Source organism: Talpa occidentalis, unplaced genomic scaffold (genome assembly GCF_014898055.3).
Source record: "Talpa occidentalis isolate TD23 unplaced genomic scaffold, MPIMG_talOcc4v2.1 talOcc4.3, whole genome shotgun sequence".
NCBI classification, from domain to species: domain Eukaryota; kingdom Metazoa; phylum Chordata; class Mammalia; order Eulipotyphla; family Talpidae; genus Talpa; species Talpa occidentalis.
Window position 1 is genome coordinate 68306803 of NW_023603184.1, and position 22101 is coordinate 68328903.

Sequence of the window (22101 nt, forward strand, 5' to 3'; positions counted from 1 at the left end):
ATATTTTGAATTGCAGATTCTTTTTCCCCATATAAATATTATGGCAAATGGCAAGTTATCAATTCTCTTATGAGGGGAAAAAAGATTTAAATTTTGCAATATCAAAGTGAATATTATATTCTGATAAATAGTGTTAACAAAAAGGAAGAATAATAATTAAAACATATGCAGATCACTAAGCAGCTTCAAAAAATATGAAGCACCATTTGATGAGAACAGATAAGACTAACAGTAGAGAGAGAATTTAAAAAATTCACTTGAATATTTTAACACTCCCCAAAAGTGATTAAATAGACAAAATATCATGCGATACACTTATTTAAGTGCTCATATTCCTGAAAAGCATTTTACCAAAACTTGAACAAGAAATAAGAAATTCTGAATATTCATAGATCTGTTTAAGAAACTTAATATATTTAAAACTCTTCTCAGCAGGGAAAATAAAGACTCATAAGGCATTATTGGAGAAGTCTAACAAATATATAAGGAAGAAATAATACCAATTCTACATCACCCTTACAGCAAAAGGAAGAGGGAAGATTTCCCAATACATTTGATGATGTTACAGATAAACCTTTTTGAAGGGGAGATGCCATTTTCCTTGTCCCTATTTATGTGTAGCTACCTTGGACTACAAGTTTCAGTATGCCATCAACATGACTTCAGCTGAGTGGGGAACTACTGGGAAATAGGGGTAGAGCTGAGCAGCCTGGTGAAGCTTATAACATGGAAAGCAGACAGGCTACTCTCTTGCTTCTGAAGCCTGACTTGCACACTGGTATTGCTGGGAAAGAGACTTGGAGGAGATATGTGGAGGAGAAACATGCAGAGATACTTCTAAGAGATACTTGGGAGAGTCATGTGGTGAGAGACATATGGAGAGGCTGTTCCTAGTCCTTGGCAGAGATAGTTGCAGTCATTATCTTGACCTCATGTTGGGTTATATGGTACATTTCAAATTTTTGGATTTTTGGATCTGCCTGACTCCTATGTAAGGTACCTTGCCAGAAGGTACCTTAGATTTGTGGCAAGGTTTTGGGCCTCAGTGACCCTGACTTGGGGCATTTCTTGTTTGACTCAGCACCTGCCCATGACAAGATGAGTAATTTTTGGAGTTTTGTTAGGAATGGATAATTCCTTTCAGAGTATGAGCCACTTAACAGTTTGGGATACCTGAGTGCCTTTTGGGCATGCACTAACAATAGGGCCAATGAAAACCTCATACAAATTACTTAAAACAAATGAACAGATCATCTATTTCTCACTATAGTCTATATTCAAAAAAACCCCAAAAACTCTGAACATATCAATAAACAAAATCAATAGGTTAAAAGATTATTGCAGGAATTCAAGGATGGCTTACTATTCAAAAATCAATCAATGCAATATACTATATTAGCAACATGAAGGGAAAAATTGCATAAATGGAAGAAAAGTTTGAATTCACATGAATCACATTCTTGTTTTTAAAACTGAAAAATACAAGTCTAATAAAATCCAATAGTTATTAAACTTCCCTTAACCTAAGCTTCTACTGTTTAGTGTGACCTAATGAATATAGTATGCCTAGTAAAAAATCTGAATGTAATTTAATACCAACTAACACTGGTACAAAGTATTATGCCTATGTATTTTCCACAACTGATTAAATATATATATTTAATAAATATATATATTATTTAAAAGATTTACCAAGGAATGAAATGCCTAAAGTGTATGTAAAAGTAGAGACTATAAACAAATCACTGATTTTAACAAAAGAGATACCAATGTTCAACACTCTCATGAGAATAATTCACAAATATCAGAGAAAAAGAAATGCTTATAAAATGGAAGTACTTTTATCCTCCTGTCAAATTAGACAAGTTATCCAAAGATGGTAAAAACTGAAAAGGAACTGAAATCTATAAATACCACTGGTATAATGACAAATCACAGTATTAATAGTGTAGTGTCAAGAAATGTAATTACATGTTGCATTAGTAATAAAGCTGAGGAAATAAATCTTTTCTCTAAATTTACATATCTAAAGAAGACAAAATGTCAATTTGTGTCCAGTAATATTTTTAATGTACAAACACAAAACATTCTGTTGAAGGAAAACGATTATACAGAAAAGAAATGGAAATTAATACATTTTACCCTTTATTTTAAAACTGTATCAAAATTGCAAAACAAAAACAAAAAGAAAAAATATAACGCAAAAAAACCTAATAAATTACAGCATGCTACTATAATGAAATATCGTGTAGTCATAATATTTTACATTGAAAGAATAATAATAAAATGGGAAAAATACTATGCTATAAAGTTTTATACAACCCCAGTGAGGAAAACTATAGGTATATACTAGCTTCAACAATTTTAAAAATCAATGAAAATATATAGAGACATGTTTTAATGAATATTTCCTTTCATGATTGTTGATTTAAAAATATTTTAGATCTTCTATGTTTTTCTTATATTAATGAGTTTAATTATATTAAGATAAAAAGGCTTATTTTACAGTGAAAAGATAATTATTTCAATTTAACTCAATTATTTTTCTAATTTTTAAAAACTATAATGTTCCAAAAAAATCCATTAGAACCTTGCTCTTTACCATATATAATTTATGTTTCATAGGTTAGGGTAAAATGAGTATAGATATTATTATAATAAAAGAAAGCAACAAAAGTGACGTATGCCAAAATTGCATGAGGGGCACATCAATGAATTCTGAAATGTTTGTGGAAAATAATGTTGGTGATGGGCGATGAAAGAGTAGTATGACCATAGTAGCAGGCCATAAGGTAGCTGCACTAGGAACATTGACCAGAAAAACAAAATTTACAAAAATAATTCCCTGATAAACTTAATCACGAGGCAGATTTGAATTATTTTTCTCCACATGAAACTGATCAGTTGTAGTGGTCAAATATTTAATGACAGCATAACAACACGATCTTGGATTTGACAAATGTCTAGAACAAAGTTCATCTGAGCTATTGTACATATAATCTTGTTCCTCTATTGAGTCTATCCTTATACAAATCTTTCTACAATTCTAAGACACCCTCACATTTCTTAGCTTACACATAGGGGTTGTCATGGATGTCACAGATTGAACACAAATTTAATAATTAATGGCAGCTAGGAATATGCCCTTTCAGGTTGCTAGAACTGTTTTTATCAACACTGAGTCCATTATTTCATATAAGAGTAAATGAGTAGCACTTAATTGTTATCTGTTAAGAGTATATTTTTGTGACATTGAATAATATCAAGAATTTAGCATCTTTTGCAATAAAAAGACATTTAGAGCCACCCAACCACATTTCTTCCCCTACACAAAGATCAAGATTTATCTAGAAAATCATGAAATACTTTAGATATTTTAAATAATACTATTACTTGTCTGCTTGATATATCCCCAATAATATAATACCTAGAATAGAAAACAGTATTTCCACCAGCTTGCAACATACAGGGAATAACTAATGTCCCAGCAATATCTGGTTCCTTCAAGGAAAATCTGTGATTACTAATGCTGAGTGAAGCCTCAACTGAGTACCTGTTTAATTATAGATTTTAGAACTGAATGATATCTAATTGACACAAAAGAAAATAGAAACTCAATGGCATTAAAGAAAATCTGAAATTTTCAGTGAACACCCTGGTAGCAGACAGATGACAACAGGATTGGTGCCAAAAACATGTGTAACCCATACAGATTTGAGTAGTCTCTACATGTCTTCAATACCACACCTATCACAGACATTATTACATGCTTTTAAACAAAGCAACTTCAAAGTTGCTTAAGAAACAGGAACGAATTCTTTGTGTTTCCCTTTTAGCATGTTTACAAGTAAGCATTTCTCAAGTGGTCAATAAACAAGTTCCAAGAAAAAAGTAGTTCTGTGATTTAACATTGAGAGTGTGTGGCCTTGCCTGGGCATTACAGCTAGATTGTTGAGCTGACAATAGTCCAATTGTAAAATACAAACTATGGTCACATGAATAAGGATGTAAGAGTCTAGAGAATATAATTAGTGACTTAGGAGATATATTTAAGGAAAAATTATAGCTTTTAATCATTTTAAGAGGCCAGAGACTAGAAGGCACGGGCAGAATAAAATGTGTGTGGCACAGAAGTAAACACAAGTCATAGTGAAGAACAATACCGTTAACATAATGGCTTTGCTGTCTTGGCAGTTCAGTTTATCATTTCATGCTATATTATCAAGGCCTGACGTTTTAATTTCTTTTCTACCTAATTGATATTCCCTTAACACACGGTAAAGGCAAAGTTTCATACCTTGATCTGGCATTTACTATGCTGCTTACTGGCTGAACCAAGGCAAACATGCAAGAATCTTATTAAAACGTCACCTTTTCTGAGGGGTCTCTGGTGGAGGTTCTGGTATTTAGATGTAAACTGACTGTCACAACATTAACTGCTCTAGTTGACAAAAATTTTCATTTCAGGCCAGTCTGTTTTTAGAAGTCTATGGCTGTCAAATCTTGTATCCTTCTCTCTCTCTGATCCCTAGAGCAGATGCACTCTGTTTGCTCTTATAATAAAACATATGTCTGGCCTCTAACTGATTACTGTATCAACTGGAACATAACAAGATAGTCACAGTATCCAAGCGGTTGTGTGTCAAAGAGCAGTTTAAGCTTCTTGGTAGAAGAGAACAATTTCTGAGAGTTTCACAGCATAATATTTACAGGCTTGGTCCAGAAAGGACAATATTAGAGTATGCATTAGCCTTTTAATTATTCATGCTTCTCAAAAGAAGGCATTTCAGAAATAATTATTTACACATATGTTATGAATGTTTACCAAACTGCCAGGAATTAAAGCAAGCTTAAATAAATTGGCAGGGTGCATAAGCAAGGTGAATAATTAAACGTCACCAGGGACTACCAGTGAGTTTGCTTTTTTTTAACCAGTGATGACAATTAGAATACCTTAGACATACATTCCATGATTCAATGTAGATCTACATGTCTCAAATTCTGCAATAAAGTGTCTGAAAAATTTTGCTATGAATTATATTTTGTGAACATATATTAAATATAGTTTGCATATATATTAAATATAGATTTCACTAAATTATCTGTGAAATAATATTATACTAAGCATAATATTCCTCCCTTCAAGTTTATATAGTCAGATTCCAATCTCTAGTTTGGCTGCTTTTGGAGATGGGGTCTCAAAGGAAATAAATGAGATCATGAGGTTCAAATCCTGATCCTATGGGGATTAGTATTCCTATAAGCAGAGATATGAGACCTCTCTCCACCTCTCTCCCCGCATGGCACATAGTGAGGAAGGGTCATGTGAGGCATTGCAACAAGTTGGACACCTACAAGCCTAGAAGAAAGTTCTTACCAGAGACAACTATTCTGGTGCTGGGATCTTGGACTTTCAGTCTCCACTACCGTTTGAAAATAATGCTTGTTGATTAAACTACTCAGTCTGTGGTATTTTGTTATAGCAGCCTGATCTGACATACAATTGGTATGAGCCATACAGATAAGGATTTTTTTTATAATAAATTTTATTTTTATAATCCCCATACAATTGCAACCCCCCCATTCTGACCCCAATCCCTCCCCTCCCGGCCCCCACCCCAAAAAAGTGTCTCTGGTTCATAGTTTTTGTTGATTTTGATTTTCACTTTCTTATAGTTATTCATTTTCCTGGTCCCTTATTTAAGTTTTCTAGATTCCTGTTATGAGTGAGACCATCCGGTATTTTTCTTTTTCTTTTTGGCTTATTTCACTGAGCATGATCCCTTCCAGTGCCATCCATGTTGCTGCAAATTGCAGGTGTTTATCTTTTTTAAATAATGAGTAATATTCCATGGTATATATGTACCACATCTTCTTGATCCAGTCATCTATTTTTGGGCATTTGGGCTGTTTCCAAAGCTTAGCTATTGTAAACAGTGATGCTATAAACATAGGTGTGCAGGTGCTCTTTGGAATTGATGTTTCTGTGTCCTTTGGGTAAATACCTAGGAGTGGAATTGCTGGATCATATGGAAGCTCTATGTTTAGTAGGTCAAGAAATCTCCACACAGCTTTCCATAGTGGTTGGACCAGTTTGCACTCCCACCAACAGTGCAGAAGATTTCCTTTTTCTCCACACCCTCGCCAACATTTGTTGTTGCTAGTTTTTTTAATATGTGCCATTCTCACTGGCGTAAGATGGTATCTCATGGTAGTTTTGATTTGCATTTCCCTGATTGCAAGTGATGTTGAACATTTTTTCATATGCCTGTTGGCCATTTGCATTTCCTCTTCAGAGAAGTTTCTTTTTAGCTCTTCTGCCCATTTTTTGACTGGGTTATTTTCTTTGTTGTTGTTGAGTCTCATCAGCTCTTTGCAGATTTTTGTGATCAGTCCTTTATCATTAGTGTTGGGTGCAAAAATGTTCTCCCAGTTGGTGGGGTTTCTCTTTGTTTTTGTTATTGTCTCTTTTGCTGTACAGAAGCTCTTTAATTTGATGTAGTCCCAGCTGTTTATCTTTGCCTTCACTATCACTGCTTTGGGTGATGTATCTGTAAAGATGTCTTTGATGTGCAAATCACGTAGTGTCTACCCTATATTTCCTTCTATGTATTTTATGGTTTCAGGTCTTATGTCTAGTTCTTTAATCCATTTTGAGTTGATTTTTGTGTACGGTGTGAGGTAGGGGTCAAGCTTCATTCTTTTGCATGTAGCGACCCAGTTTTCCCAGCACCATTTATTGAGCAAACTTTCTTTGTTCCAATGCATAGTCTTTGCTCCTTTGTCAAAGATTAGTTGACCATAAATCTGTGGGTTTATTTCTGGATTTTCTATTTGATTCCATTGGTCTGTGTGTCTGTTCTTATTCCAATACCATGCAGTTTTGATGATTATGGCTTTGTAGTATAGTCTGAAGTCTGGGAGTGTGATGCCTCCATTCCCTTCTTTCTTTTTCAGGAGAGCTTTGGCAATTCGGGGTTTTTTGTGATTCCATATGAATTTCATCAATAATTGTTCTATTTCTTTGAAGAATGACATTGAAATTTTGATTGGAATAGCATTGAATCTGTATATTGCTTTTGGTAGGATGGCCATTTTAATAATGTTTATTCTTCCAATCCATGAGCAGGGGATGTCTTTCCATTTCTTTGTGTCTTCTTCTATTTCTTTTAACAGTGTTTTATAGTTTTCTTTGTATAGGTCCTTTACCTCTTTTGTTAGATTTATTCCCAAATATTTGATTTTTTTTGTTTCAATAATAAAAGGGATGTTTTTTTTGATTTCTTCTTCAGATTTATTGTTTGTGTATAGGAAGGCTACTGACTTTTGTGTGTTGATTTTGTATCCTGCCACTTTACTGAACTGATTGATGAGTTGAATTAGTTTTTCTGTGGAGTTTTTGGGGTTCTCTATGTATATTATCATATTATCTGCAAATAGTGATAGTTTGACTTCTTCTTTTCCTATTTGGATTCCTTGGATGTCTTTCTCTTGTCTTATTGCTCAGGCTAGGACTTCCAGTATTATATTGAAAAGCAGTGGTGAGAGTGGGCATCCTTGTCTTGTTCCAGATCTTAATGGAAATGCTTTCAGCTTTTCACCATTGAGAATGATACTGGCTGTTGGCTTGTCATAGATGGCCTTTATGATGTTGAGGTATGTTCCTTGTATCCCAAGAATTTCAAGGGCTTTTATCATGAATGGGTGTTGAACTTTGTCGAAAGCTTTCTCAGCATCTATTGATATTATCATATGGTTTTTATATTTCTTTTTGTTGATGTGTTGGATAACGTTGATTGATTTTCGGATGTTAAACCATCCTTGTGTCCCTGGAATGAATCCTACTTGGTCGTCGTGAATTATCTTATGGATACATTGTTGGATTCTGATAGCTAAAATTTTGTTGAGGATTTTTGCATCAGTGTTCTTTAGGGAGACTGGCCTGTAGTTTTCCTTTTTTGTGTTGTCCTTATTCGGTTTTGGTATTAGTGTAATGTTGGCTTCATAGAACGTGTTTGGTATTGTCTCTTCCTTCTCAATTTTTTGGAAGAGTTTGTGAAGGATAGGCACCAATTCATCTCTGAATGTTTGGTAGAATTCGTTTGTAAATCCATCAGGTCCTGGGCTTTTGTTTTTGGGGAGGTTTTTGATTACCATTTCAATTTCGCTGCTTGTAATTGGTCTGTTTAGGTGTTCTATTGCTTCTTTATCTAGCTTTGGGTGATTGTAGAGTTGTAGGAATTTGTCCATCTCCTCTAGATTGTTGAACTTGTTTCCATACAACTCTTCATAGTAGTTACTGATTATTCTTTTTAATCTGCTGTGTCCGTTGTGATTTCTCCTCTTTCATTTCTGATCCTATTTATTTGTGCTTTCTCCCTTTTTTTCCTTTCTGAGCCTGGCTAGGGGTTTGTCTATTTTATTCATTTTTTCGAAGAACTAGCTCTTGGTTTCATTAATCTTTTGGATTGTTTTTTTAGTTTCAATTTCATTTATTTCTGCTTTGGTTTTTATTATTTCTTTTCTTCTACTGGTTTTGGGTTTTTTTTTTGTTGTTCTTTTTCTAATCCTAAATGTATGGGATGCAGCAAAAGCAGTAATAAGAGGAAAATATATAGCAATAGAAGCTCACATCAAGAAACAAGAAAGAACTCAAAGAAACAACCTAATCTTGAAGCTCAAAGATCTAGAAAAAGAACAACAGATAAGGTTTTTTTGTAAAGTTAACAGCTAAACCCTAAGCAAAGAAAGTGAAATGGATTAAATCACAAAAAATAGGCAAGGCTCTACCTCTGAACCCACGACCAGGTAAATACAGATTCCCTACATATAGCTGAGCAAATCTTAAAGCAAACAATGGGGAGAAAGAAAAATACAAATTATCAAGTAATCCCCCACAGGAACAATACAACACAGAAGAAAATCAATCTCCAGAGTCCAACAACACTCACATTTCTCAGATGAAGAATTCAAAATTGTCATAATTACAAAAGTTAAAAAATTGGAACAACACAAACAAAACTAAGAAAAACAGCTATACGATAATATGCAGAAAAGGAAAAAATAACCATGAGAAACATCAGTCAACAGAAGAGAGAAATTGAAACTTTAAGAAAATTAAGGGAGTGCAAGATATAAAAAGGACAATGGACGAGGTAAAAAATTCTGGGAAAAGTCATGGAAATGGAATACATGATACAGAAGAACAAATCAGTCATTTCAAAGATACAGATACAAAAAGAAACATATAAAAAGCAGAGAGATGCAAAGAAAAAAGAATGAAGTAACAGAGAGTTATCTGACACCATGAGGAAAGGAAATATAAGAATCATAGGAATCCCAGTAGAAGAGAGAGGGAAGGAAGCTGAAAATCTATCCAAGGAAGTAATTGAAGAAAACTTCCTAAACTTGAGGCAGGAAATTAAAATAGACATACAGGAAGCTAGAAAGACATCAAACTACTTTAATAGAAGGAAATATATAGAAAGACATATGGTAAATCTTCTAAGAGTCCAAAACAAATAAAAAATAATGAAGCTGATAAGGGGAGAAAATAGCTTATCAATAAGGAACACCAAATAGGCTAACATCAGACTTCTCTGGAAAAAAAAAAAAAGACAAGAATATGGTAATATATTTAAAAAAATCTCCAAGACAAAAAAATTCCAGCCAATAATACTTTATCCTGAAGAGCTACCCTTCCTGTCAGAAGGAAAAAAAATAAGAATCTTGTCAGACAAAGGAAATTGTTAGGAATTTACTCCTAGTAAACCCCTATTTCAAGAAATTTTACAAGTCTTAGAATCTAAATCAAGACAGGAATGAACACAAATAGCTGAATAAGGAATTAAGTAGAACCACAAAACAACGAACATAATGGCAGTAATACACTTCTACATATCAATAATCACCCTAAACATTAATGGTCTAAACTCAACAACAACAAAAAGACTCAGAGTATCATGTTGGATTAGGAAACAGAATCTAACCTTCTGCTGCCTCCAGGAAACATAACTAATTGCCAAATATAAACACAGATTTAAAGTGATGAATTAGAAAACAATGCTACAAGAAAATGGCAACCAAAAGAAAGCAGGGGCTGCCACAGTTAAATAAGATAAAATAGACTTTCAGCTAAAAAGGGTGACAGGAGAGAAGAATGGATACTATATAATGATCTAGGGGATAATACACCAAGAAGACATAACACTCATCAATATATGCTACAAAATGAAGGAGCACCAAAATACAGTAGACTATTACTATAATTTCTGAAAATACAAGGAGAAAAATACATCTGTAGTGAAGGAGACTTCAACATACCACTCTCACCTATGCACAGCTCAATAAAACAGAAAATAAACAAGGACACAATAGCCCTAAACAAAGATCTAGATCATGAGGACCGAACAGACATCTACAGGACACTGCACTCCCTAAAAAAATGAATACACATTTTCTCAATATAGGCAGATTATTCTCCAGGATTGACCACATACAGGGTCACAAGAAAAACATCAATGATTACATTAAGATTGAAATCATATCAAGAATCATTTGTGACCATAAAGGTAGCAAAACAGAAGTAAACTACAAAAAGTAAACTCCACATATCCCATTATGTGGAGAATGAACAACACAATTGAAACACCACTGAATTAATGAGGATAACAAAGAAGAAAGAAAAAAATACCTTGAGACAAACAATAATGAAGGCATAATCTTTAGAATGCATGGCATACAGCAACAGAGTTATTAAGGGGGAAGACTATAGCAATCAGGCCCACATAAATAAATGAAAAAAATCTAAAGAAACAACTTAATTTCCCATCTTGAGGACGTAGAAAAAGAAGACCAAAGAGGTGGGGGCAAAACTCAATAGAAGAAAGAAAATAATAAAAATTAAAGCAGAAATAAATGAAATGGAAATGAAGAAGACAGATCAAAGGATTAAGAACCAAAAAGATGGTTCTTTGAAAAATTAAGCAAAATAGACAAGCCTCTAGCTAGGCTCACAAAGAACAGGTAGAAAACTCAAATAAATATGATCATATACGAAAGAGGAAAAATACAAGAGATGCAGCAGAAATCCAGAGTATAGTCAGAGATTACCAGGAACATTTATATGCAAACAAGTTTAGCAATCTAGATGAGATGGACAAATTCTTAGAATTATACAATTACCCAAGGCTTGATAAAGAATATACAGAAAATCCGAATAAGCCAATTACAAGCAAAGAAATTAAAACTTTAATTAAAAATCTTCCCCCCAAAAAGTGATTTCTACCAAACATTCAAAGTTGAACTAATAATACTCATCTTGCGGAAACTTTTTCAAAAAATCAAAAAAGGATGAATACCACCAAAACACTGTATGAGGACAAGGTCACATTAATACTAAAACCAAAGATGACACAGGGGAAAAAAAACAACAAACCTATAGGCCAATCTCCCTAATGAACATGAATGTCAAAAACCTCAATGAGACTTAGCAAACTGAATTCAATAATGCATCAAAATAATTATATACAATGATCAAGTGGGATTTATTCCAGGGACACAAGGATGGTTCAACATTCAATAATCAATTAACTTAATAAATCACAGCAACAAAAAGAAAAATTAAAACCACATGATCATATCAACAGATGCTGAGAAAGCAGTTCATAAAGTTCAACATCCATTTATGATGAAAGTATTTGAAAAACTGAAAGTCCACTGAATCAGGGACAAGGATGCCCACTTACACCACTGCTATTCAGTATAATACTGGAAGTCCTGGCTAGAGCAATTTGGCAAGAGAAAGACAGAAAAGTAATATATATTAGGAAAGAAGAAGTATCATTATTGGCAGATGGTATGATAATATATATATATAGAGAGAGAGAGCCCCAAGAAATTCAGAGAATAACTAATTAAAAAAAAAAAACATTTCAGCAGGTTACAAAATCAATACACAAAACAGTAGCCTTCCTATACACAATCAGTCTGAAGAGGTAGATATAAAAAAAAAAATCCCATTTACTACTGCACCAAAATAATTAAATCACTGGGACTAAACCTAACAAAAAGGTATAAGATCTATACTAGCAATACAACGAAACATTACTAAAAGAAATAGAAGACAACACAAAGAAATGGAAAGATATTCCCTACTCATGGATTAGAAGAATCTGTTTTATCAAATTGGCAATCCTACCCAAAGCAATCTACAGACTGAAACTTTAATTCGATATAATTCCAATAAAATCTCAATGTCATTCTTCAAAGAAATGGAAAAAAATATTGCTGAAATTTGTATGGCATCATAAAAGATCTCAAATAGCCAAAGCTCTTCTGACTAAAAATGGAAAGAAGGGGATATTACACAGCCAGACTTCAAATTATATTACAAAAAAACACAATAACAATAATAGTATGGTGTTGGAAACACACACACACACACACAGACCAATGGAATCAGACTGAAAGACCAGAAAAAAAGCCACACATATATAGTCAACTAATCTATGACTAAAGAACAAAGAACATACACTGGAACAAGGAAAATCTCTTCAATAAATGGTGATAGAAAAACTGGACTACCACACGCAAAAGCATGAAACTAGACTACAATCTCACACCCAAAACAAAAATCAACTCCAAATAGAAAAAAGTCGTGGATGTAATCCTGAAACTATAAAATTGATAGACGAAAACTTAGGCAAAAGACTTCATGACATAAACTTCTGAAACATCTTTGAGGACTCATCTCCTGCACACCATACATCTGATAAGTGACTGATAAAAAGATCTGCAGAGTTTACACAACTCAGCAAAAACAAAGTAAAACAACCCAATCAAAAAATGGGCAAGAGAGCCAAACAGACACTTCTCCAAAGAAGACATGCAAATTGTCAAGAGGCTTATAAAAAAGTATTCAAGATAATTATCAGGGAAATGCAAATCAAAACCACAATGAGATACCAAACCTGTAAGAATGGCCCATAGCATAAACAAACAAACAAACAAATAAATAACAAATGCTGGCAAGGATGTAGTGAAAAAGGAACCCTCTTACAGTGTTGGTGGGAATATAAACAGTTTCAGCCACTATGGAAAGTTTTGGAGGTTCCTCATAACATGGAATATGGATGTCCCATATGATCCAGAAATTCCACTCCTAGGAAATATTACTCAGCATTCAAAAAAGATAAACACATGCAATTTGCAGCAACATGGATGGCGCTGGAAGGGATCATGCTCAGCGAAATAAGCCAAAAAGAAAAAGAAAAATACCGGATGGTCTCACTCATAGCAGGAATTTAGAAAACTTAAATAAGGGACCAGGAAAATGAATAACTATAAGAAAGTGAAAATCAAAATCAACAAAAAACTATGAACCAGAGACACTTTTTGGGGGGCGGGGGCGGGAGGGGAGGGATTGGGGTCAGAATGGGGGGGCTGCAATTGTATGGGGAATATAAAAATAAAATTTATTATTTAAAAAAAAATAAAAAGGGAAAAAAAAAAAAGAAATTCCACTCCTAGGAATCTACCCAGTGGATACAAAAACACTGTTTCAAAAGGAATCTTGCACTCCTATGTTTATTGCAGCACTATTTACAATAGCCAAGATATTGAGACAAATTATGCCTCAAAACAGATAAATGGATTCAGAAGATGCAGTATATATACACAATGGGATACTACTCAGATCAAAAATGGGAAATTCATGCCATTTGTAGCCACATGGATGGAACTGGAAGGCATTATGCTAAACAAAATAAGTCAGAAGGAAAAAAAAATAAGTCAGAAGGAAAAATATAAATATTGTTCAGTTTCACTAATAGGAGAAACCAAACAAAGGGTCAGGAAAAAGACAAAACTTCCAAGCTAACCATAGATCTGATACATACAGGAGGGAAAAGGAAGAAATCAAAACAGAAAGAAAGAGCAAAGGGTCCTTGGTGATGGATTAAGGGTGCCATGGTGGTGGGAAAACAACAGGGACTACACCTGAGGAGAGAAACCAAATACTGTCCAAAAATGAACAATGATGGAAGAACAAAGGTACTTTGAACTTTAAAAATATAAACAACAACAAAATAGTGTAATTTTGGATAGCATCTCTATGTGGTGAGCATCCAACCAAGAGGGTAGTCATACAGACCCTGGAAGGGGATCAAGTTCATTTGGGCACCACCTTGTAAGAGACAAGTGGCTAAAACTCAGCCAGAGGACAGCAGGGCGCATGCCACAGGCACAAGAGGGCTGTCACGTGACCAAATGGAAGGGGGTTCATTTACAAGGAGAGCAGAAAGAGAAATAACACAGGGCTTGTGCTCAATGGCATTCACATGGATTATGGTGTTGAAATAATTTAAACAGTGGGAAATCAGTGTTAGCATATACTGGCAGAGCAATTACACAAAATAGAAATTGAAGAAAACAACAAGTATAGAAGAATACCAGTATATGATAAAGATAGCACGCAAATTAGAATAAGCAAAACTATTTTCAAATTGGTGATGAGGAAAATGGATAATTATTTCTGTAAGTGAACAAAAGGATTCTTGTTTACTTTTTTGTAATTAAAATATACAAATTTCTATATACACATAGAAAAATATATGATATAACCCATATGTGAAACCACAAGAGAATTTAAAGTAAATGAATATTTATCCCTGAAATAGGAAATGCAAATATAATACTTCTATCAAGAATCCCAAAATCCCCCAAAGAAAAGATTGATAAGCTTTGACTAAATATTCAAAAACCAAAGTTGTTTTTTTAAAACAGGAGAAGGAAAGGGCATGATGAGAACAAATAAAAGTTGATAAACTTACTAACATAATCATCAAAAGCTCATACAAAGTAGTGAGTTAAGAAAAATGATTGCCCCTCAAAAAATAGGACAAAGTATAAACAAGAGTTTTTAAAAGTAAGAAGTACACACAAGCCCCGGGAAAGATATTGGAAGTCGTTATTTTTTAATCATACAAATTAAAACAACTAGGTGCGAATTTTACTTAAAAATGAAGGCCAACTAAAATAAGATTATAAACAACTGCATTAATGGCAACAAAGGACATAGTTATTTCCATGCATTTTTGGTAAGTTGCTGTCATATATTTGAAGAAAAATTCAGAATCATGTTATCAAATTTTAATTCAAAAGTCACTTTGAGTTACTTGGGAAATTACACTTTATTACAGTAATTCCTTCCATAATACTGGAAGATGGGACCTCCCTGGTGGCTCAAGGGGTTAAGACACAACCTATGAAGCTACCCTCAGCCTCTACAGCACAAGTTCGATCCCCAGCCATGGAGCTACCCTCATGGTGCAGCAGACCTCTCCTGACTTGCCTGCTGCCTCCCTCAGCAGTGTACTTAAGTCAATCTGCCTGTTCTGTTCCCCACTCTGTCTCTGATGAATCCTCTCAGCCCCACACCTCTGGCCTGCACCCCTGCTCTTATATGCATAAATAAATAAATCTTTAAAAAAATACTGGAAGATCACTAGTGGTGTATACCAGGTTTTATGTATAAAGGATATATGATTGCATTACATATGATGAGAAAACATATGAAAATAAAAGATTTCAGCTAGACAATTTATCATACCCATTAACGGCAAGCATTCTTTAAAATCAAATAAAAAAGTTAATGACATAAAAATACATATTTATATTAACAGAAAGGTTATATTAAAATAGTATGTAAATATAAAACTACTGCTGTGACTAACATCCAATAGGGTATGATGTCCCTCCCTCCCTGAGCTCCTCTTTCACAATCACAAACACTGGACAGTGATTCCCAACCCTGGTTGTCTAGTCAGGTTATTCAGTGACCTTTAAGAAAATACTGATATCAAGGGAACTTCACTCTCAGAGAGTCTGAGTTAATTATTCTGGGGTATTAATGACTTTTAAAACTTTCTAACATGCAACCCAGAGGTTTCCGAACTTACTTCATCATAAGATTTACTGAAGGTTCTTGTTTAAAATATGAATTCCCGGGCCATATTACCTGGAAATTATCAGGTAGTTGATCTAGAATTGGAACCTGAACACATTTATTCTCGTTCTCACTCCCACTCCCTCACTCGCTCATTTGCTGTCTCTCTCTCAAACACAACTGTGATGTTTTTCTAATCAGGAAATTGCTTGGAGATGACATAAATTAGCCTATTTCTTCAAAGTCGGGACCAGATTGTAATCACAGTGCCATAAGAAATGACTCCATTTCAAACCACATGACTGTGGAAAAACAATTCTATGAAGGGGTAGCAAATCTTATCCATAAAACAGATGAATTAAAATTGTATGGGGAAGGTACCATGTACACAAAACATAGTTCAATATAAATTCAATAATGCATATACCTAAGATCATAATTGGGCGCATAAAATCTGAAGGAAAAAGAGAGAGTGCTGACTCTGGGCTGGAGCAGAGGTCAGAAGCTTCAGTAACAGATAGGGTTGAAATGAACACTGAAGGATGGATGAGGGAGAGAGTTAGGCTCAAAAACATTGAGAGAAAGGCCTCCCTGTGGCACAAGGGGTTAAGTTGCAGCACTATGAAGCTATCCACAGCTACTATGACATGAGTTTGATTCCCAGCCAGGGAGGTGACACACATGGAGCAGGAGACCGCTCCTATCTCACCCGCTGCTCCCCTCAGCAGTGTATTTCAGTAGATCCACCTGTTCTGCTCTCTACTCTGTCTCTGGTGAATCTTCTCATTGCCTGCACCTCTGGCTCTTGTATGCATAAATAAATAAATCTTTAAAGTATATTGTAATTCAACTCATAATTGCAAGTTGAATAATGTATATTAAGGTTTAAGGATAAAAGGAAAGAATATCCTATTTATTTATTTATGCATACAAGAACTGGGGTACAGGCCAGAGGTATCAGGGAGGAGAGGATTCACCAGAGACAGTTGGGAGCAGAACAGGCAGACTGACTGAAATACACTGCTAAGGGGAGCAGCGGGCCAGACAAGAGAGGTCTGCTGCACCATATGGGTTGCTCTGAGGCCAACCGGGATTCAACCAGCCTGTGCCACCAGGGAGGCCCTGCATCCTTTTTTTTTTCACTCAAAATGAAGTGTATAAGATTTTCCCTTTGTGTCATATTATATTTTTTTTCTCACAATTTTTCTATGAGGTTATTAAATCATATGATATGCATGTGTTCAGCCTTTGGGTATTCTACTCATGTGCAGTAGACCTAAAATTTTACTTTCTCAAAATCACCTGAGAAGTTTGCTAAAATATAAATTACTAGGTATCAGCCCCAGAGTTTCTGACTCAGTAAGTCTGGTTGGGCCAAGAGTACACATTTATATAGTTCCCAGGTCCTGTTGAGGCTTCTGATCCAAGAACTGTACTTAGAGAAACACAAATGGTTTAATGGAATTTGCCATTGAGATGTTAGATTTCACTATTATTTGAACTTAAACTAGCCTACTCTTGTTAATAATGTCATATTTAATAAATAAAAATACAGAATGTTCAGTTAAATTTTAATTTCAGACAGACACATGAGTAAATTTTAATATCAGTATGTCCCATACAATATTTGGGATAAGCTCATATTAAAAACATTTGTTGATTATTGAAACTACCAACTTAAGTGTGTTTCCAGTATTTTATTGAGTCATCTTAACCAATGCATAGATATTATTCTTCTATGTTAGAGAAGTCCCTTGCATGCAACCTGGTACTATCCAAGGATGTGCAGTAATTAAAAGTGGCAGCAAATTTCTAACCTGTTCTACCTGACTACAGCCCATGTTTCTTCTATTCCAACTCTACCTAACAATTCCTGTAACCAGATGCCTCGTTCTGAGTAAGAGACAACCTTGGTTTCCAGGGCCACTAAATCTAGCATCAGATGAAGTGTCATTTTCAAAGTCACTGTAAAAAAAAATGATATACAGAAACACTGTTTCAGTGAGGTTGAGACCTGAAAATTTCCAACACACATGCAATCAGCAATCTACAGATGCAATCCTGAATCTCCAACAAGAAGTAATATTGCTCCCCTGTCCCAGTGGAAGAAAGTGGTCCTCGTTACCTACCAGTGGACCCTCCAAAGGCTGCAGAAGGTTTGCAGAAGTGGTTTGCAGAAGTGCACCTCTGTCTTGTCATGAGGCTGAACTTTACAAATAGGCTTTTTGTTATTATTTCTAGATAAAACCATTTTGTTGAAGGAAATGACTGCTTTTTGTTTGAGGTCAACTTCACACTTAAACCTGTGATGCTTATTAGGTATGTATCTTCCCCAAGCTGAAAAAGAAAACCATTTCATGAAAAAGCGCCACTTTTAGCATCCACCTATTTGAATCTAGACCCTGCTCAATTTCAGTGAGCAAATTACTACAGTGTCAAGGGCTGCAAATTACTACAGTGTCAAGGGCTCACCTGAGTCCTCCAGGGATGTGACTCCACAGTAAGTCAGTGTATCTATGTAGGAGACACATGCATACCTTTATTTCCTAGAAGAGGAAAGTACCTATCACTTCTACAACCAGCTCTTTTGTAGTAGACCAGGGCAGTGGGCAATTAGCATTTTCTCAATGTATGTCTCAATTCCAAAATACAAGGCCAGGCAAGGAAAACTAGCTCAATCTTGGAGGAATACTTACTCCAAAAATGGCTTTCCAAAGACTACTCCAGCACCTGATAAATGTCAGTGGCCACCCCAGTGAAATGATTATAGGATACGTCCCTCCAGGCCCAAATATCTCCCTTTCCTAGCAAGTGACTTTTGTTATTATTAAAGATTCATTATTTGATTTTAAGAATAACGTACAGTGATGAAAAGCTTTGGAAAAGTAGATTCATTATCTAAACCGGGTATCAGAGTATGTCTCACCATCAATAATGTCAGGATATCATTTAATAAAGTTAAAAACTAAGCCCTACTCCTTTCCTAGAAGGCAGGTTTGGGAGGCTTGAATAAATAAGTGAATTGATAAGGGTGCCATGGGAATTGGGTCAGGAGACTGACTGCTACGACCAGAGAAACCAGCCTAGCTCCAGGAATGCAGAAGCAGGGCCAGGACAATTTTTGTATCAAAAGCCAGCACCCAAGGGCAGACATCCCATCAGATAATTGGTACAAACTGGTGCCCAAAGATTAAAAGTCCTGGAAAAGAGAATATAAAAGAGAGCCTCCAATCCTTTTTTGCCCACAGACTTATCTCATCCTGTTCCCTTACAAGGTATTTCAATAAATCCACCTTTTCTGTTCTCCATTCTGTCTCTGGTGAATTATTTCCCATCCATGCTTCTGGTCTCACCCTGATATTTTTCCCCACAAAAAACACCACCAGAAAAGAGTTTCCTTAGACCCCTCTTCTTCTTCACAGAGGAGTTCTTAGACTGCCTTAAGCCACTTGGGATGAAGAAGAAAAAGGAAGGGCAGCAACTTCAAGCATCACATCTTCCAAAAAATCACATCCAAGCTTTCTGTCTCCAAAGGCTTAGACATCTCTCTAACCTGTGCTTAGTGTTGCTTTACCACCCTACATTGCAATCTATTTAATTGTCATTCTCCCCATTAAACTGTGCTTTTGAAATTAGAGCCAAATTAATCTCTGTCACTTGGGCATCAACAGTGTGCTTAGTACATACTGGATGCTCAGCATGGTTTGTCAGACTGTCAAGTTACCAAGAATAAAGTTCTTCGATTTTATAATTGAAACTCAGACTGGCCTGAGATTTTTTTTTTTTTTAACAGCTGTTTTCGGTCCAGTTTTTTTTTGTTTGTTTTTTTGTTGTTTTTTAAAGATTTATTTATTTATACAAGCACTGGGTACAGTCAGAAGCGTGGGAGGGTGAGAGAATTCACCAGAGCCAGAGCAGGGAGCAGAGCAGGCAGAAGGACCGAAGTACACTGCTGAGGGGAGCAGCAGGTGGCAGGAGAGGTCTGCGCGCCATGCGGGACCCTCCTCTGGTGGCCGGGGAGCAGCCGGGGATTGAACCGGCACTGCAGAGGCTGCGGGCAGCTTCGCAACCCAGCGCTCAACCGCTGCGCCACCGGGGAGGCCCTGGCCTGAGATGTTTTTAATGTCATATTTAGAACCAGCTTTTCCCTAACAGAAACTTTAATACTTGTGGTAGGAGCAGTGATCCATCTATGCACACACATACATACAGCCACAAGATTTTGGTGGGATATGGTTTGTAGTACTCATTCCTTCAGTTGACCACACAGATTGATACTGAAGTTGCCTTGATAAGCTCACCTATTGAGAATTGGTTTGACCCCTTGAGAGTTGGATGCCATTGGAAGGGTGGCTCTCCAAGTTATGTTGAAGCTTTTTGGTTCACTTAGGTAAACAATCCCCATAAAGGAGCTGCAAGATGAGCAATTCCCACATCACTGCTGAAGAAAACAGATATGACCTTTAAATTTGAATGCAAGCAAAGAAGATCATCTCCATAAAGGAGTCTGATTGATTCACTCCCTCTCTGGAGGAGTGAATTAACTCTTTGTTCTCTTTATTTACAGCTTTGATATTCAAAGTACGGTCCAGGATCAGCCACATCAGCATCACCTGGTGCTTGTTAAAAATGTAGGTTTTCCATTTGTGAGAACATGAATGGAGCTGGAGGGTATTATACTAAGCTAAATAAGTAAGAAGGGGAAAGACAAATACCAAGTGATTTCACTCATATGTAGAATACAAAACAAAACAAAACAAAACAAAAAAAAAAAAAAACAAAGGAACAGACTAAACTAAACCAAAGCAAACCCTAGATATCTGACTGCAGAATTGAGGCTACCAGAACGGGAGAGTGGGGTGGTATGCAGAGAGGGTAGGCAGTCCATTGGATTTTGGTGGAGTTAAGGGTGCTTTGGTGATGGGTATGGTATGGTAACATACATCTAAGAAGTGTAAATTTATACCCCTACATTATATACAGTGTTATAAATCAATGTCTGCTCAAAAAAAAAATTAAAAAGTATAGACATAGAGCCCTAACTCCATGCCTGCCAAATGGGAATCTATATTTTTAACAGATGATCTGCATATACATGATAAAGTATGAGAAGCATCACTCTTCACAGCCCAATAGTTAAAATTAATTTCATTCCTGTTGCTTTTTTCTTTTGTTGTGCTTGTTAGCACAAGGAGTTAGGTTGTATTCAGACATTTTGAAACCCCAACCCAAGAATAATAAAGGAGATGCCCTACCCAATCCACAAGATGTCCACTAGACTAGCCTTATTTCCTTTTCCCAGACACACTGTGCTCTCTAATGTCCCTGGATTTCATCTTTTATCTTAAAACAGATGTGCCTTGTTTAGTAAGCCTCTCAGCTTTTCTTTCTTTTTTTTAATATTTGGATTGAAACTTTAAATATTTTCATTTTATTTTGCTCATTCATTCATTCATTCATTGAGATAAAAATTGGTTTCAAACATAGTATAGAATTCAGAGGTATAAGATCACTCAAAATAGCAAAGAATGCATCAAAGTATGATAAACAAAATGATGGAAAACAGCAAATTTATAAAGAATTTTGACAAATTACATATTCCCTATGTATTTTTAAAATGACATCTAAATATTTTCTTCTTTTAAGATTTATTTATTTATGCATATAAGAGCAGGGGTATAGGCCAGAGATGCGGGTAGGGGTGTGGTGAGAGGATTCACCAGAGACAGAGTGGGGAACAGAACAGGCAGACTGACTGAAATACACTGCTGAGGGGAGCAGCTGAGGGGAACAGTGAAGGGGACAGGAGAGGTCTGCTGCGCCATGTGAGTTTCTCACTGGCCGGCTGCAGAGGCTACGGACTGCTCCATAGTGCAGTGCTTAACCCCTTGAGCCACCAGGGAGGCCTAACATCTAAATATTTTCATTATGAATTTAATATACCTCATTTACAGTAGCTACCAACTATGATAAGTTGCAATAATGTGAATAAATATAAACACTATATATATTTCTTGAGATGATTTGATTTCAACTGTGTATTGAATTAAATACATATCTAGAATTATATAGCTTTATCCATGTGTTTCCACGGTTTGAAAAATGTTTCAGTCCTTCCAACCATTCTAACTACATTTCAAATGATCAGTTTCATT